Here is a 17,726-nt window from a genome sequence, read left to right on the forward strand (position 1 = left end):
CCGGGGCCAGCTGTCTGCAATCCCTTGCAAAGTGCCTCTCTTTTCCGCATTTGTGACACGCACTATCAAATCTACAAACCCCGAGTGACCCTTCCCGTACTTGCCAATAGTGCGGCCATGCTGACCTCCTCACCTAGAGTCAGCGGTCTTAGACCGCTTTGGCGCCAGCTTTGACTGCGCCAGGGCCTGCCTCTGCTCTTGTAACTATAACTCTATCTCCAGCTCATGTCGCCTAGTGACCTCCTGTAACTCCAACATTGTATCACAATGCTAGGTAGCAACAAACTGACGGATGTTAGTCTTCAGCATGCTCAGATAATGTGTCATCGGAGCCTGCTCAGAAGCAAACTCCAGGAAAAACATCTCCCTCTCAGTGAACATACGGGTGATCTCCATCACCATCTCAACATCCTGTCTCAACTCCAAGAACTCCTGAGCTAACCATTCCCATTATACCCGTGAAATGTAGTGAGTGCGGAACATTTCCCTGAACTACTCCCAAGTAACCGCATTCGACCCCATCATCAACCTCCACCAGTCCTTTGCCTTGGACCTCAGCAAGTTCAAGGCACATCTGACCTTCTGGTCAACAGGACATTAGCATGAGAAGAAACACCCCTCCACATCAGATAGCCACCTCATGGCTATAATTGGGTCCTGAATCCCCTCAAAAGTCGAGGGCTTCATGTTATCGAAGTCTCGGTACTGAAAAGCTCGATTGGCTCATCCCCTTTCCGTTGTTACAACTGCTATAGCTTTTGTGGCATTCGTCTTAACAATGGCTGCATAGCGCTCATCAAAGTACTCACCCATGGCGGTATTAATAGACACAAACATCTCCGACAACTGTGCCCGAAACATAGTAGCAACCTCATCGTGAAGGATCTCTCGAATCCTGGCATCCAGCTTATCCAACCTCATCTGACCAACGACCTCGGGCACTGTCGGTCCCTCCTAACCGGCATCTCCTGATCCTGATCCGGATCCAGTCTAATCGTCTAGTAACCACCATGCTGGAAATATACCAAGAATATATCAAACATCCCATATAATAATCTGGGAACCAACTCCCAACAAAACCCTAGGGGTTGTGACTTCCTTGCTATGCGTATGGGTCCTGTGCTTTCAGTAGTATGGGCCCATATTACCTTCCAAACCTACCCATATTTGTCTAAAGTATCATCACAATGCCCTAACAATATACATAAGCATGGTGAGCGCTCAATCTTCCTTCCTATAGGAATGCTAAATATCTCATAACTGGTCTACCGACCTTGCACAACCAACCCATGAAACTTCTACCAACCCTACAACACTCGTGTATGCTAGCCATACATAATGCTGGACCCTATAGACTTTCAAATACCTAATCCTACCCTAAGCCCTTTATCATACAAGAATAGGAAATATGGCCAAACTAAACATTCTCAAGCTATATTATCTTAATTATGTATAGTTGTGATGCATACACTAAGCAACTATAGTAATGATGTAAATTTCATGTAAGGAAAAACCCTACGCTATCAAGCATCATATAATCAGGTAATTCTATCATGCAATCCCTAAAGATCCCTATCCTAGTACTATCTTGCTGTTCTAACATATCACATAATCAAATAATCTGTTGGGTATTTTGGGGTCTACTTATTGGCTCCGGCTGATCGTACACTTGCATCCTCCTTTAGTATTTTGAAAACCATTTGAAAATCATTTTAAAATCTTGTCCTTAGTTTGAGACTGGAGACACACGAGTGTTTCCTCCAATTCACTTAAACCAAGGCTCTGAAACCAACTTGTAACACCCATAAAAATCATGCCAAATTTAAACTTTTAAATCATTCAAAAACCAATAATTATTAGAAATTGTTTTCAAAATAGTTTAATGTCAGAGTATCCGAGAATCAAATCATGAAAACATAAGGAGGTATACAATCACGCCTTCGCCTTCCCGCGATCTTTAGGAGTACCTGAAACAAAATCAACAACTGTAAGCCCAAAGCTTAGTGAATTGCCCCCTAAATACCAACGCCATACAATCATAATCATATCATATAAACAAACAACATGCATAATGAGCCATCAGCCTGACTGGACTGTCTCGCAGGGCCATCAGTCTATCTGGACCACTCTCCGGGCCTTCGGCACGTCTAGACCGCCTCTCAGGGCCTTCAGCCTATCCGGACCGATCGTTGGGTCTTCGGCCTGACTAGTATGCCCTCTCGGATCTGTAGTCTATCCCATCCGCCCATGGTATGTTGTCCTTCAACACAAAGCAGGTTCGCCTCAACCCAACCACCACATCAAACAATCATGTGCCCATAAATATCATATGATAGCATATATAACAGTCAAACCGATCTAACAAATCACTAATCATAGCAACATCCTATAACCAGGATACAAACTTAACTGGTCACTTACATAGCATTATCCTATATAGCTCCAACTCAAACACCTACATCCACCAATGATCCACTTCCATAAATTCCCAAATTACTAAAATACACCAAAAGTCAAATTGGTCAACCCTTGGTCAAAGTCAAAGTCAACAGTCAAGGTCAACAGTCCATGTTGACCCAACTCGTCGAGCGTAGCCCACTGACTCGTCGAGTTCTTCCAAAACTCGAGAAATTGTGAAAACCCTAGTTGAGTCACCGAGTTTCCAGGCAACTCGTCGAGTCCATGCGATGTCTAAATGTCGGGAAAAACCCTAACCAACTCGTCGAGCCTTCTCACTTACTCGCTGAGTCCATGCAGAACCAATACATGCAATCTTCATCCGACTCGTCGAGTTGGCCATGCAACTCGCCTAGTCCCTTCAGTCCATTTCTCATTCAGACGTTTTTAAACTACCCCAAAGCTCCAGATTGCATATCTAACCTCGTATGGCATGGTTTCCACATAAAGTTGCAAACTTTACGTACATGCAAGGTCCTAAATGCCAAAACCAAGCTAAGGGGGGAGGTTTCAGCCAAAGAGAAGGGCCAAAGCTTGCCAAATTCGATAACTTTATGACCCTAAACCTATGCATGAAGAGATCTAGCTAGGGAGAAGTCAAGGTAACTACTTGTTACCTTTAAAATGATGTTAACATGAAGTAGAATCAGATCCACAAGTTTCTCCTTGCGCCACGTTCCTTTGACTTCAATGTCTCTTCACAAAATCCACTTTCCAAGCTTCTTAACAAACAAAAATGGAGAGTAGATGCGATTAGGGTTTTCTGAGCTAAAGGGGGACAGTAAGGGAGGCAGAGGGAGGGTAATGACCCATTAAATAGGGTGTAAAACCCTGGAAATTAGGGTTTCATTTTCCAGCTCCTACTCGTCGAGTTGGGGTCCACCAACTTGTCGAGTAGACCTCATCTGGAACGAGAAAAAGAAGAACAATTGGAGAAAGAAAGAAAAAGAAAAGAAGATGTTGTTCAAAATCAAAAGAATGTTCTTGGTGTTCTTGGTGAAGTTCATAATATTTCTGAAGAAAAGATGACTCCAGATGTTATTTTTTAGGGGGAGTCAAGTAGCTCAAGTTTTTTAGAAGTGTTACATTCGGAATTTGGTATTTCTAAAGATGAATCTCAAATAAATTCTTCTGAAATCTTGAAAGTGAAGAAATTTTGTTCTATTGGAACCCAAACAGATGATTTTTCTTGTTATGATGATATTTTTGAAGGAATAATTCCTTACAGAAAGCCAATAATTCAAGATGTTCGGATTTACCAAACTCCAAAAGTTTATGTACCAAAGGCTTGTGATGTCCAGATTCTAAAATCTAATGAACATGTTCAGATCTGAAAATCATCTTTGAAGCCTCATAATCTGAAGAAGGAGAAGAAGAAGAAAGTTTGGATGCACAACGTACAAGTCCCTCAAGCTTGTGAAAGAGTGCAGAAAGTTGAAGTCTAGCATGTTCAAAGAAACTTCAGTTCTTATTTTTTTCTTCAAATAAATATGTTAGAAGTTGGAGGAAAAAGAAAAGAGTATTTGATTGGTTTAATAAAATTTTTGGAAATTTTTGTTTTCCATCTAAAAAACGGGTATTATTTTCAGAAGATATCGATTTTCTGCAAATAAATGAGTGTGCAAGAAACCAACTTCAATCTTGAATCTTAAATGGGTACCAGAAGTTTCATAAAACTTTCGTCCTTTATAAAAAAAAAGGGTCAAAATCTGGTGAAAATTCAGTCAAAGATACGAAATCTTCTTGAATAAATCAATTTTATTTATTTTTAATGGTTGGATATGACAAAAAGCTGAAAAGTTGGAGAAAAGTTACTTTTTCTTCAAAAAGAGGGTTGCCATTTGACACATTTCAACAAAAGGGGTGCAAGTTATTAGTGCACCGTAACAAAAGGGTTACGTTCGGAATTATTGATAAATAGGGGCTACTTTCGGAACTTGGATGAAATACAGGGTCAGATTCAGAATTTATTGAATCTTTGGTCATATACTTTAATCTTTAAGGGTTATTTTTGGAAATGTAAAGTCACGATAGTTTGCATCTTCTCCATCGACATTTTGTGTTCGGAATTGAAAGTCAATCTCACAATCGAACTCGATCTTCGGAGTTCAAAGCCTCAAAATTGTAATCAGACTCGTATTCAAAATCGATCTCCGAATCGCTCCGAGCGCTCGGTGTCGTTCGGAGTTCTGGGGTCGGAGTTTATGCATTCGGAGTTTACTGTTGATCGGAACCGATAATCAAATCCGAAACTGTCTTATTCTAAATTCGCAATGACGTTTTATACTCGGAAGTTGCAATCTATTCGGAATCGCAAATCATATACTTCCGGGATTTAACAGGTTATCAAATTGACGAAACTCTCAATTCGAAATCGGCAGTACAAATCTCATTCCGATGTTACTAGACATCAAAATCAGAAATTAAATTCGGAAGTTGCAACAGGAAAGTTTTGGATTCGCAAATCAAGTACCTCGCATCGGAAGTTCATTCATCGAGTTGGCAATATGATTTTGACTTTGAAAAGTCAATGAACGGGTTTTTCAGCGTTCTAATGAAGAAGATGAGTTATACTTTCAAAATCAGCCCCTCGTCTTTTAGAATTTTATTGTTTCTACTCCAGATTCCTAATTCCTTCACAATTTTATGGGTTTTTACCACATTTACCCCTTCTTTCCAAAATATTTTTATTTTTTATCCTTTTTCTTTGGTCTTATTCTTTTTAAATCCTTGTAAATAATTGCTTCTTATTCCATTGTTTTTGTCAAATATTTAAAATTCAAAAAATACAAAATTAACTTTTTTTGTTATTTTTCTGGTTTAAATTTTTGAGAATTGCATTTATTAAAAAATGATTTATTTCATCACATCTGACCGGTTTTGAGGATCTATTTTGGCAAATTCGCTCCTTATGACAGTGCAGGTTATATGCAAACTTACTTTATGAGATAGCGAAGATTATTGATGATTATTCTTAACTTTCTAGATTCTTTCCATGGGATTTGTTGAAGATTCAAGGGGGAGTGATGATTATTCAAGGGGGAGTTCGTATTTGGAAGATAATATTTTTTTCTCTCGCTTTGAAGACCCCATGTGCTGATGAGTCTCACTATGTGGGGGGATAAATGCCAAGAAGATAGAAAATCGTGATCTTCATCAATTTCAACATCTAAGGGGAGATTGTTGAGTATTTAAGATATTAAACTCATTTGGCATTTTTGGCTATTTAGGGAAGCCTTTATTAGGGTTTTATATTTTTCGTAAATATTTTATGTTCCCTATAAATAATCATTAGGTTAGTTTTTTATGTAAGCTTTTTCCTGATTAGGGTTTTCTTTGTACGTTCAGATCCATATCAATATACACAAAACCTTTATCAGATTACTTGCATATTATGGTGATTAATTCTTGATTCTTCTTGATATTCCGCATTCGTCATCTCGGATTTATTCCTATCAACGTGTCAATGAACGCTTGCGTTTACAAGTGACATTAGGGTTAGATGAAGTCCCGACATTAACACGAGTAGGAAAAGGAAGAAGGGGCGGGGCATCAACGGATGGATGGGGAGCACCCAAGAGTTGCTCGACAAAGAATATTTCTAAACCGAATCGAGGAAGTCTGAAAGGCTACCTGAGTAGAAGATTCCTAGAATCCAACTCCTTATCAGGAATCAAGTACTCCAACATAATAGATTGTAGAGTTATCTCACTAAACATATATGTAGTCAAATAAAAGGAGCTTTTATTACCATCTGATACATTTAATGCACAAAGAAAAGAAAAAGGAACAACATTTATATCAGGTGGATATAGGAACAAGAGACAAGAAAATATCACCAAATCAGCAGAAGAATGGAATTTATTACTAACTTGAATGACAACCTGACAAAACTGGAAGCTAAGATCGAGCCTTCCAAATTGGGCTCATATGACACAATGCAAGTACAACCTCGGGAAGGAAATATATTTTTATACAAAAATGAGAAAATAAGGAGATGTATTCCAACAACTCAGCAGACACAGAGACTAAATCGTCTAGTCGGGGTATAGGCCCAAGTCCAAAAGGAAGACAAAGACTATTTGACTCTATGCAGCAAAATTTGGTTATTCACCCACCATTCGTAACAAGAAGGTTAGGAGAGAGCGGGAAATGGTGACCATTAGAAGATTACCAATCTCCATATCTTTTTCAAACGATAAAAAGATCAGAACAACAAGTCATGTAACAAAATATAACAAGATATACAAAAATTTTCAAAAGTGATGAGTTTGGACACAAAGTTTGGGCAAAGTTGAATAGGATGAATCTCGTAAAAACATAAGACCTCCAATAAAAATGATGAAGGGGGAAGTCTTAAACCACATACAAGATGTCTTAGGTAAAATCCTACTTTACCATCGGAGGAATAAAAATTAAAGGATGATGAAGATGCAAGACCAAGGCCACAAACTTGAGAAAGTTGGTACTCATGCATGTACCAATCCAACATAAAGCTGTCAACTTTAGAAAGAACGGATGACATGTCACAAGCCATGCCACTATGCCAAAAGTGATGTGAAAAGAGGGAAGCATAGAGAAATGGAAGATTCTAAAAATAGTGTTTACCCGCTATATAATTGAGAAGACCGGTTAAATCATTAATTAACCAATCTAATCAAATAAACGGGCGTGACTAATTGGCGGCAGAAGCATTTCATGCAAATCTACACCCACCATGTGTAAGATGTTTTGTTCACCGAGGAAGATTCTGAAGTCTGAACGGAAAAAAAAATCGGCGCCATTCTTTTACCCTTCAGATTGGGGGCTTAATGGTGTACCCGGGCTAGTCGATCAACTAATTCCAATACCGGCCCGTATCCAGCACACCGATATGTGAAAAACAAAGACCATGGGCCCGGTTTACGGGAAGCCAATGCTAATCCGGCTAACAACAATCCACATAAATCGACAAAAGACAACTATCAGAACAAAACCCCCAAGGAAGTACCAAAATACAGCATATAAAGAACAACATACAAGACACATCTGATGAGTTGCGCAAATACAAGATCTTAGCAATAAAATATAAAAGTTATACATACTAGGCAGTTGTATTTACCTGGGTAATGAGGGAAAATCGGACAAAGCCTTATACCCAAAAATATAAGAAGGCCTTTAAAAACCCTCGAAGGCAAGCCAACAAGGTAAGTCCAAAAAAACGATATCATGCAACTCTTAAGCAGTCTATTTCTATAACCCTAAATTGGCAGCTAACTTAGGTATCTGAGATCCATATTGGGTTCTATCCCTCAGTATAACTTTCTAACCTAGAATTTGTCTATTTTATGTTGCGTGCTTTCCCGAGTGCTCATTAGACGAAGTCCTTGAAGGATAGCTAACAGTGCACTAGGAAGTCTACATAACAACATATACCGACACGACATCGGGTTACCATAAGATATATGGGGGATGCTTGAGTCGAATATGTTGGGGTAGAGACGGTGTAATGAGATGATTGTTGATTATTAGGTTCTAAAGTGGATGTTGGTAGAAGAGTTATACGGGTTATTATGGCATTATTTTGTGAAGTAGGGCTAAGAACTTTAGGTGAAACATTATTGGGGGTCAGAAATGGCATTGACCAAGTCCTCGCTCGATGGCCTGGAGTGCCACAATCAAATGCCTGGTCCTGGAGAGCTGAATGCACTATATGGGTAAGGTTGTGCCATTTCTAACACCAATTAGATTTAGATCAACCGGTAGCGCTGATGCTTAACAGTTTGTATTAGGGGAAGAGATTGTGTAATACATACGCATATCTTCTGTCGAGTTCAACTAGGGTTTTGAGTTTTTGTCAGATTTGTTCTAGCTGTCTTCATCGTTTTCATCGATTGTAGACGTTAGATAAGGGTCATTGTTTTACCCTAAACTCGATTAGTATCTTACACATCTGATTCTTTACAGTTTCGATTATCTTGTCAAAGATGAATCAAGAAGATCCACATACTCTATCTTTTAGTCGCTCTAGAAGTATTGGAACTACTACTAGGATCCCAATCCTTTTCCCTCAAGATTATGAAGTTTGGGCTTTACACTTTGAAAACTATGTTCATGGTCTTGAAGAGCATGGAACCCTAATATGGGATGCCATCACAACACAAACTTTCTCTCACACGGATACAAGGTTGATTGTTAAAACCCAATCAGATCACATCACTATTCTAATCAATCATAAAGATACTCCTCAAGATGAAAAGAACAAGCTTTTAAGCAATATCAAGGAAATAAGGATCATTAGGTTCGCTCTTCCTCCAAAAAAAATTCATCTGGTAAGTGCATGTGACACAGCCAAGGAGATTTGGGATAGGTTGAAAGACCTCTACTCAATCGATGCAGATCTAGAACACTCACTTCAAACATTACTTCTTTATGAATTTGGTGTATTTATTTAGAATCTAAAAGAGAAACTGGATCAAACCTTCAATTGCTTCAATCATCTATTGAGCAGGATGCTTAAGCACAATCTTAAGCGTGAAAAGATTGAGCAGAAAGTTACATTTATGAATGGTTTAAGGCCTAAATGGAAAGCATTTGTATCAACTGTGAAAGCTCATGAATAGTTCAAGAGCTATTCTTTTGCGAAGCTAGTAGGAATCCTTAGATCTCATGAAGATGAAGTGATGAAGGACGTGAAAATAATGGCAAGCATGGGATTGTTAGCCCTGGATGCGAAGGGTAAAAGGGTTTCAGAAGAAGATTCGGAATCTGACCTCTCGGATTTTGAACTTACCAAGGAAGAACATGCAATGATGGTTTCTAATCCCAAAAAGTTAATCAAAAAGAACTTTGGACGATTCAAAAATAGAAACTGGTCAGGAAACTTTAACTCAGAGAAGTCAAGGGATGAAGGCTTCAGAAGATTCCAAAAGGATGAAGAAAAGCAAGAGAAAAAGCTACTTGGTGATTATGGTTACGATTGTGACTATTGCCATGGTAAAAACCATTTTTCCAAAGAGAGCATGCTGATAAGGATGAATGAGAAGAAGGAAGAAGAGAAGAATGAAGCTTACTATCTTCTAAAGATAGAAGAACTGAGGAAGATAAAGAATGTTGAGAATGAAGCTTACCATTTTTCCAATCTCTTAATATTCCTGTTACACGTTACGAAACTGAATTAGATGATCTGAATTACACTTTCTCTAGTTTTAGTGATAGTTTAAAGAGTACATATGCAAGCATGATAACTTATATGTTGTTCTATATCTCTATGAATCTAGGAACTTTTGATTGCAGTGTCTTATTTGGTCTATGTACTGGAACTGAGAACATTCGAGATTATGCATGATTATACATGAAAGATTCGGAATTAAAGTAGTAGATCTTTTAGCCCCTTATCACTATGGAGGAAAAATCAGACTATTCGGGGGAGCTGGCGTGGGTAACACATACTCATTATGGAATTGATTAACAATATTCTAAGTGATCAAATCACTAGGGTAACGAGTAAAAGTGAAGAGAGAGGAATGTGGATAGAGAAGCTGGAGTTAGAGTTGTCTAGGTCTAGGGATGATGTAATTTATTATAAACGTGACAATTCAGCGCTTTTAAAACAACAAAATATTTGTTGTTTAATTGCGAAGCGGTTATATTTTAACATTACTCAACTGCATCTTGATTGTGACATAGGCAAAAAGATTCCCAAAAAGATTTTACCATTTCTCGAATTGAAAGAGGATGAAATCGATGTAGAATGCTATAAATGCGAATCCATAATCTCTTTCGAAGAGGTTTTAGACGCATATCGAGTTGGTCTTGACAAAATTGAAGCTTACATATAGTCCAAATACCATAAGAATATGTTGAAACAGGTTTTGGATGAAAAAGATAAAGATAAAATTAAATCTGATATTGCACAAAAATTTGACTCGTTGTGCATAAAATTAAGTTCGGAGAACACTTTCGACGCCGGAAATGTTTCTAAATTTGACAAAAGCGAGATGAGTGAAATTTATGTGGAGGATGATATTGATTGTTCTACATTTGTTCAAAGTGACACTAAACCTAAGAGAAAGCTAATCTCAGAAAAATCTATTGAATATGTTCGAACTGTTGAAAATAAGGGTTCAGTTGTTTTAAAAGAAAAAACTGCCATTTTTCCAAAGGTGAAATCCGTTTCGAACCAAGTGTTCGTAACAACTGGACTGGACACAAAAGATACTCCATAACTAACAACCATCGTTAATAATGATAATGTTGATGGTTGTCCTAAATTTTTCTAGGATGGACCAATTGACAATGCAGATGAGACAAGAGGTCTTTTCGAATTGACCTCTTGGAAGACGAAAATGAGATATGTCTCCAATACACTTAATACTGCCAATCCCTATTGAACCAGGCTAGTCCCAGTGGCACTAAAGACGTCCCTTGAGAAACCTCTTCTGAACCATCCCGTCCTCATATCCGAAAGGAAAATCCTAGATCTAAGGTTCATTTGTCTGCTGAAGAAATGATTACAAAGAAAAGGCAACTGAACAATAAATACAAGAAAAATCAACAAGCTAGGAAACAATTTTGGGAAAATCATTAGTCCAATAATCATATTGTTAATTCAGTAAGATCTCATGATCAAAATGTGAAATCTTCTCCGATTTAGAGTTCAAAACCAAAGTCTGTTCCAAAACTGGTAGCAAAACCTCCGGTTACAAAACCTGTTGCGAAACAAGAATCTTTTTGAAAACCTCATATTTCGAAATCATTTGAAAAACCTAAACCCAATCTTTCTACAAAAACCAATCTTTCAAAATTTGGCAACACATCAAATGATGTTAAAGGCAAAGGGAAACTAGTTTTGGAACCAGAATCCAAGGATTCTGAAGCTGAGTTGAAAAAGGAGGAAAATAAAATTGCGAAAAAAACTTCAAAATAATGAAAGGAGAGAATTCAAATTTGATAAAAAGATCATATATGGTTGATGAATCTATTACATTTCATGTTCTTAAGAAAGCCTCACAAGGACCCAAGCAACTTTGGGTTCCTAAATCTCTTTGAATTTTGTAGGTGATTCGTGACGAATAGTACGACTCTGAATGGTACATCAACAGTGGTTGTTCGCGTCACATGATAGGAAGGAGAGAAGAGATGATGGAATTTCAATCACTGAAGGACGAAGGCAGAGTGAAGTTTGGAAATAATGCCATAGGAGAGATGAAAGGATATGGCGTGATCACGAATGTCGAATTCTCCATTCGGAAGGTGGCTTATATGGAAGGCCTGCAACATAACCCGATAAGCATTTCTCAATGGGTTGTAGGTATAGGGCTGGAAATTTCTTTTAATGATGAAGGATCTGAAACAATCGAGAAGAAAACAAAGGCAGTATTACTAAAATCCAAAAGAAAAGGAGAGATGTTTCCTTTGAACATAAAACCAATTGTTGGGAAGCCAGCCATTTGCCTTCTTACAAAAGAATCTTCGGATGATAGTTGGCTTTGGAACCGAAGGCTCTTACATTTAAATGTCAAGGACATCAACAAACTCATACTTGGCGATCTCGTACGAGGACTCCCTCTTCTGAAGTATGACAAGGAACATCTGTGTGTAGCTTGTGAACTAGGAAAGCAAAGTCGGAATAGTCACTCCACAATCATCAATACCAAAATTATTGAGCCACTTGAACTTCTACACATTGATCTTTGTGATCCTTCTGCCATTGAAAGCGTTGGTGGTAATAAGAATATTTTGGTTATTGTAGATGATTTTTCTTGATTTACCGAGCTTTATTTTCTTAGATAGAAATCAGATGCAACTTCGAGACTAAATGATTTTATCAAGCAAATTGAACTTCAACTGTGAAATCCATTTCAGAATGTTCTCAATGATAACAGTTCCGAATTCAAAAACCAAGTGTTTGAACAATTCTTAACTGAAAAGGGAGTTGCTCACAACTTCTCTGCACCTTACACTCCACATCAAAACGGGTTCGTTGAAAGACAAAATTGATCTCTTTGTGAAGTTGCGATGACCATGATTTCATTTGTGAACTTACCACTCTATTTCAGGGCTGATGCGATTGGAACTGCCTGCTTTACTCAGAATCACTCCTTTATTAACAAAAGATTCTTAATCACTCCTTATGAGATTCTTAATAAACAAAATCCTAACATTAATTTTTTTTCATGTTTTTGGTTCCATGTGTTTCATTTTCAACTATAAAGAGCATAGGAACAAGTTTGACGTGAAAGCAGACGAAGGAATCTTCTTAGGGTATTCTCTTACTTTGAAGGCATATAGGGTTCTAAACAAGAAGTCCAAAAGAATTGAAGAAACCTATTATGTCACCTTTGATGAAAACTATCTAAAGATGTGTCAGAAGATTGTCAATCCTTCAAAAGAGATTTTCTCATCCACACCATCTCAAACGATTCCTCTGATGAACTTGTTTGAGGAATTCATGAATATGTTTGATGAGCTTGAGAAAGCCATCACTTCCGAATCAAAGGCTAAGTATAATCACGAGGATAAGTTAAAGAAGATCATCGATGATGCTGCAAAAGATCTCGAAACTGAACCACAAATTCTGAAGGATCCAGAAGTTCACACTGATATTCTGAAAACCTCATATGTTTCACCCCAACCACATTCTTCAAATACCATATTCCAAGGGGAGGGTTCCACTTCAACCTCCACATTCAATACATCAGTTAAGAAGGAGGATTCAAACCCTGAAATCTATACTGAAATTCCAATCTAGGGGGAGAATCCAATTTCAAACGTTGAGGCACATGCAAACTCCCATGGGGAGAACGACGATGAAAATAACGACTCCGACGACGTTCAATTAGAATTTGAAAATGTCAATGCCAAATTAGACCCAACTTATGATCCAACCTACCCACCATTAATAAAATGGACCAAAGATCATCCGAAAAATCAAGTCATCGGAGCACCATCTTCATGAGTTCTCACAAGAGCTCAACAAAAAGCGAATGAAACTGCATTATTCTCAAAGATGGAATTTTGCATGTTTAATTCGTTTATCTCCAAAATTTAGCCTGTGAATGTAAAGGTTGTTCTTGATCAGTCAGATTGGGTGCAAGATATGTAGGAAGATCTTAATGAATTCGAACATAACAAGGTATGTAGATTGATTCCAACTCCGAAGGATGCTTATGTGGTCGGTTTAAAATGGGTGTTTCGGAACAAGCTTGAAAAGGAAGGGAATGTTATCTGGAACAAAGCTAGGTTAGTTGTGAAAGGATACTTCCAGGAAGAAGGCATAGAATACAAAGAGACATTCACACCAGTTGCAAGGCTTGAATCTGTTCTCATTTTCCTCACCTATGCAACTCACAAGAATTTCGAAGTCTATCAGATGGGTGTGAAATGTGCTTTTCTGAATGGTGATTTAGAAGAAACGGTCTACGTAGATCAACTACCAGGTTTTGTCAATGAGAAATATCCAAACCATTGCTACATTTTGGAAAAGGTTATGTGTGGTTTAAAACAAGATCCTTGAGAATGGTATAAAACCCTTACCCTATTCTTAAAACAATAAAAGTTTAAACAAGGCTCGGTCGACCCAACCTTTTTTTGTAAGAAAGATGGTGACCATCTTATGATCATCAAAATCTATGATGATGACATCATTTTTGTATCAACCAATCCAAGATTAACTACTGAATTTAGAAAATTGATGGAGACTAAATTTGAGATGAGCTCAATGGGTCCTATTAATTTTTTCGTTGGTTTAAATATTAGACAGAGTTCGGAGGGAATTTTCATCAATCAAAAAGCCTACACTAAGTTGTGACATCCCCATTTTTACGGCCAGAAAAGACCGATTTTGTTTATGCTTTGTTTAAAAATCAGAGTATTATTTTGAATAAAAGTGTTGCGGAATTTGTCCCAAAACAAAATACGATAAAGATTTATCAAAAGCATTTCCGTAGAAATGTATTCCATTAAAAAGACTTAGGATGTCATGTTCGATACAGATCATAAGCATAAACAATATAACATAGGCCTTACTACATTATTACGTATTTACAGGCCTAAAATCCATTAATCTCTCATCCCAAGACATCACATCTATGCTCATGCGCCACTACCTGTAATACAAGAAACTGAGTGGGTCAGGCTTGGGAGCCTGGTGAGCACATAGGGTTTTCAACCCACAATAAATAAGTTATTAGCTTTATCAAACCAAACAAACCCGATTACTCGTTCCCGTTATCCTCACTTTACGTCCCTAAAACATCTAACACAAGGGACCTAGTCTAAGGACTAGCATCGGGATGGACACTACTACTAAGGGGATTCCTCAGCAATAAATGTCCTTAAGGCAACCATGTGGGGGATGGAGTACACCTGGTGAGCACACAGTTCAAATAAACACTTACAGGTTGCGAGCCTGCTAGTGTTCCACTGGACTGTCTAGAATATTCTGTGGTCGTCATCTATACTCCGCTAGATCACTGGATCATCAATAACATCTATAACGAGGCCTCTCATTATTTCATTTTATCACACAACAACTAATACATCTACCCATGTTTTACCCCAACATTTTCGTAGATATAAAATACATATACAGTTTAAATCATTGAAAACATGTATAAAAATGTTCATCCAGCATAGATAGCAAGTATTCAGGTAATATGCACACATAGCACGTAATGTATATAAAATACTTCATATCTATGTGTAAGCTAAAAGTAACTACGCACTCACTTGAAAGGTGGTGACTCAGCACTCGAACAACACTTCGATACTCTCAAAACAATTTTCCTTCGATAAAACCTAGTACCAATACCACTAGGGTTTAGTCTAACGATAATTGTGACTAATTAATAGTCTAGCTATTATTATTATTATATAAGCATTAAATAACACTCAATATAATGTTGGACTAGTGTCTAAGGCTGTAACTGTATTTGGAAAGTACTTGACCCGATTGTGCATGGTCCTTTTAGGTTGCCTTCACCATAGCAACTTGACAGGGTAATTTATATAGAGAGAAGAGATATTGTTATTAATGTATTATAAGAATTATATATTAAAGGAATAATAATATTATTTGATTAATATAAGTCATAAATTAATTAGGAATTAATTTGGTGACTTAAAGAGATTAATTGATGAAAGGGGTATAAACTGTCAAATGTGTGATACTTGTATTTTGAGCTAAGAATCCTTATGGATATGGGGTGGACGATTTTAGGGATGTGGATCACCTAGAAAGCGTCCAAGGCCTTATCTAGAAGGGATATTGGATTGCTTCGAGGCTAAGTTATCCAATTAGGGTTTTCGGGTAAAACCCTAGGAGCTCAGAGTATAAATAGACCCTTTGCGTTGTGGAAATCGGCACCCTTGTTATTGGAGTAACCCTAGAGCCGATTTCCCTCTTCCATACCTCTTTCAAATCATCTTCTTGCTAGTTGATGTTTGTAAGCCATTAGAGGAGTGACAGTTGTGACTCTAAGCTCCAAGAAGAACAAGGTTTCAAGCAAGTAACTCAAGGTATTATTCTAGATCTATTTTCATATGTTTTGATTGTTAGTTTACACTAGATCTAGCCATGAAAGTCTTGGATATATTGCATGTTCAATTAGAGAAACCTAGATCCAAGCTATAGGGTTGTATGTGCACATAGGAACGATCTTATGTCTAAAACCCATCAGTGGTATCAGAGCCATGATTGGTTTCAATTGAATGTGATGCTTAACTGTTTTGTTTGCTAAAAATTGTTTTTCTTCACCTCTGTCCGACCCAAATCGGCGAGTCAGTGTCTGGACTCGGCGAGTGTGCCCTACTCGGCGAGTCCAAAGCTTGACTCGGCGAGTTCCAGCGTCAGACAGAGGATAATTCGGGATTTTATTATTGTTTTGTCTTGGATTGATACCTAAATCACTTTATTAAGTATAAATCCGAATTTTAACCTAATTTAATGATTATCCTGGACATAAGAATAGATAATTTCAAATCTTGTGAATATTAATTATTTATATGATAAATATGGACTATTTAAGATTATTTGGTAATTATCTAATGACTAAAATTGGATTAGGTCAAATATAGATAATTATGAAATTAATTGTTGTTAGCCCCAAGACTAAGGATCCAATTCAGTAATCAATGAAGTTAATTGCAATTAAGGTGAGATGTAGAAGAAGAAGAAGTAAAATCAAGCATGCACACATCTATTGCAAGTAAATGTCAAGTACATCTTGAGAAAGTACAACTACTGCAGAGTTCTGACTGAAAGTATATTCTGACACAACTCAGTTGCTATAAATAGTACCCCTCCTACCAGCACAAGAGTGTGCAGCCATACACACGTGTGCGGCAGCACATAATACAAGCTCAAAACAAACACTGCTGCAATACACACTCAGACATCCTGAATAGATCTATACAAAAGTTATGACTAGCTCAAACCACAAAATTATGGACTTTCAATCTCCCCCTTGGTTTGAGACTAGCATAGTCTTGAACTTCATTCGTTTGGCTTCTCAGCAGGCTGCTCAAAGAACCTCAGATCCGATCTCCCCATCGATCCCATCCACAATCTTCCATTTATGATCGTAGCCACCATTGCAGGGAATTCTTTAGCAGCAGCTTCCATGACATCTTTTCTGCAAATGATTTGATGACGAGCCAAAGTTTGTATATCCCTTTATGTGAAATGAAGAAGATCATTAGCATTAATCAATCTCAAAACATGTTCTCGATTCTTGAATTTGATAGTTGCAGTTGCAGTTTCGTCATCATAGGCCCAAAATTCCATATCATCCAGATATCCCTCATGAAAATGTTGAGGAATAGGAATTTCCTTTTGTTTCTTAGTTGTAGGCCAGAGTATGATCTTCATGGGTTCGCCTGATACTGGATCAAGAACATCTTTGTGTTTTCTATATAGAGCTTTTGCAGTGAATTTGGGGTTGGATTCCAAGTGAAGAAGGGTACAAGGGCAGCCAAATACTCGGAAATGGCTGACGGATGGCTTGTGTCCAAACAGAATTTCGTACGGTGTCTTCATTCTGGCTTTTTTGATTAGCACACGATTCTGAACATAACACGCAGTGTTAATTACCTCTGCCCAGAAGAACACAGGAAGCTTGGAATCACAGAGCATCGTCCTTGCAGTGTCTTTTAGAGTTCGATTTCGACGTTCAGCAACCCCGTTTTGTTGAAGTGTTCGAACTGAACTGAACTGACGCACAACCCCTGTCTCAGCGCAAAAATTATCAAGAACAACATTTTTGAATTCTATTCCATTATAAGTACCC

Source organism: Lactuca sativa, chromosome 6, assembly GCF_002870075.4.
Source record: "Lactuca sativa cultivar Salinas chromosome 6, Lsat_Salinas_v11, whole genome shotgun sequence".
NCBI classification, from domain to species: Eukaryota; Viridiplantae; Streptophyta; class Magnoliopsida; order Asterales; family Asteraceae; genus Lactuca; species Lactuca sativa.